A 2,651-nucleotide genomic window follows, 5' to 3' on the forward strand; every position below is an offset into this window, starting at 1 on the left:
CTTGGTGCGCCTTGGGGGCCATCCGGGGGTTCAGTGCTGCGCGAGGGACCCAGTGGGTCCCGCGCGCGAGCGGGCTACGCCCGGCGGCTAGCCGGGCGCATGGCGTGAACCCCCGGATGGCACAACGCTCGAAATTTTGCCGCGGAGAAAATTTTGAGCTTGATATGTATCTTTCTTCGAGTGTCATAAATTCAGTCAGGGATGGTGGATTGCGTTGGGCGTTGTGTGCTGCAAGCATGAGTCAGGGCGGTGCGTGGCCGTCGTAGCTGAAGCAGATGATAGTTGCGGCGTAGGCACGGGTGGCCAGTACGACTCGGGAGCTTAAGGTTAGCAAGTCACGGTAGCTTGAAATCGTCGGAAACTTTGACTCGGACTCGGAGTTTGAACTCCCCAGCTGGGTGGGCGAAGGTAAGCTAGTGAGCTCTGCTGGGTGGTGGTCTTCAGCTGCAGCATGCTAACCATTGCGCAATGCCGCAATGCCGCAATGCCAATGTTGGGGTGTGCACAGAGGCCGGCAGTGAACCACCCCACGACAGCATGCACAGAGGGGGCCGACCACCAGGCATACACCAGCCACGGCATACACCAGCATAGCACCAGCATAGCAGCCGCATAGCAGACGCATAGCGGCCGCATAGCGGGCGCAAAGCAGGCGCATAGCAGGCGCATAGCAGGCGCATAGCAGGCGCATAGCAGGCGCATAGTAGACGCATAGCAGGCGCATAGTAGACGCATAAAACCAGCATAGCAGGCGCATAAGACCAGCATAGCAGGCGCATACCACCAGCATAGCAGGCGCATACCACCAGCATAGCAGCCCGGCGACCGCTGTCGACGACCCCAGGCGACGGCCGCCGGAGGTCGCCGCATAGCACCGAGCCGACGCCGTCGCTCCCCAGCACGGCGCCGCGCGTCACGCGCGGCCTCGCGGCGGGCTCCTTCCTCGCCGCCGCCCTCGCCGTCGCGGTCATCAGCCTGGACGCCGTGATCGAGCCCATCCGGGGACTCCGGCAGCGCGAGTGCTTCGAGGCCTACTGGTTCCGCTCTGGGCGAGCTGCTCCGGTTACCTGAACACCTCGGCTCTCGGCCGCGTCATCTTCACGATATCCGACCTGATCCGCGTGCGCCGTCGGCCGCCCACGGGCCGCCGACCTAGTCCCACGTTAAAGCACCCATAATAATAATAATAAGAACCCGGCATGAGGTACCCCGACTTTTATCCCAGGGGACCCGGCCCCCCTCCTCGATGGAGGGCAGGGTAGACACCGATGCCCTCGAGACGTGGACGCAGGGCGGTTCGGGCCACTCCTGGGAGCGAGAGGAGGGCAAAGGTGCGACGGCGCGCGTCGTCCCGGCGCGTCGCGCCGACAGCTCGCGCCCGTTGCGTTCAGGCGTCGTGCCCCTGGATCGCTTCGTGCCCCCGGGCGGCGAGATCCCGCGGCTGCGGGAACGGGACGCGCCGAAGCTCCTGGTATTCGAGGGTCCGGGCGCGTCCGTGACCCTCGAGGTCGCGCGGTGCATGGCCCGGGACCGCGCGGTCGTAGCGGACGTCCTCTACGCCTTCGACGACGGCACCGGCACGGCCAGCGCGCGCGCGGCGAAAGAGGCGCTTCTCGACGCGGCGCGGGACCGCGACGACTGGCCACCGTGGGCGCCGGCGCCGCGAGCGCGAGGCGGCCGCGCGTCGCCTCGAGCCAAGGCGCGCCGGTCCGCCGAAGGACGCCGTCGGGCCGCCGGGGACTTCCCGCCTGCCCCAGGTGGACGACGACCGTCGCGGCGCGCGGCGAGCTCGACGCCTTTGCGGGCGCGCTCGCCGCGAGCCGCCGGCTGCTGACGAACGAATGCGCCGCGCGGATCAAGTCGCGGCGCGACGCCGGGTCGGTCTTTGGGCGCGCGCGCCCGCGGACCGACGCGGCGCAGGTTCGCCGACCGGCAGCGCACTCGCACGCCCGCCCAGCGCGCCGCGCGCGCAGACGTGCTCGAGGTGAGCGTCCTCGGGGACGCGTCGTCCCGCGGCCGCGTCTCCGCCTCTTTCCGCGCGCGGCGCGTCGCGCGGACCGGTCGCCGCGCGCTCGCGCGCGCGAGGCGCCCGTTCAGGTTCGCCTACCCGGAGTGGCCCTCGGTCTTCGCAAAGGCCGCGTGGGCCCGGGCCGCGCCGGGCTTCGCCGCGGCGCGCCGCGCCGCGGACCGCGAGGCCCGCAGCCGCGTCGGAAACTACCGGCTTGCGGGGCCCGTCCGGCCACGTTTCGCACCTCTCGATCTCGGTCAAGCCAACCGTGGCAGACTCTTGGGCAAATGGTGTGCTCTCGTCGAGTCCTCGAGGAAGAGCCGAACATCGAGGTCGCGACCGCTCGAGTACGAGCGGATTCGAAGCCTCTTCGAAGATTCGTGCGTACCCAGGCCATCGCCGCGTGGCTGGCGGCGCTCGTCGTCCTTCCGGCGCCGGAGTCGTCCCACGACGGTCGGCCCGCCGCCCTCCGCGCGCCGCCCGCGTCCCTACGCCTCGGCGGCGTCCGTCCCGGTCGGGAGGCCGCGAGGGTCGGCCACGCGCGGCCCGCGCGCGCGGCTCGGCGCGTCCCTCGGGCGACCACGGGCGCGCGCGCGCGGCGAAGCGGCGAAGCGGCGTCGCATCGCGCCCCCGCGGCCCCGGC

This window comes from Aureococcus anophagefferens (genome assembly GCF_000186865.1).
Source record: "Aureococcus anophagefferens unplaced genomic scaffold AURANscaffold_63, whole genome shotgun sequence".
Taxonomy (NCBI): domain Eukaryota; class Pelagophyceae; order Pelagomonadales; family Pelagomonadaceae; genus Aureococcus; species Aureococcus anophagefferens.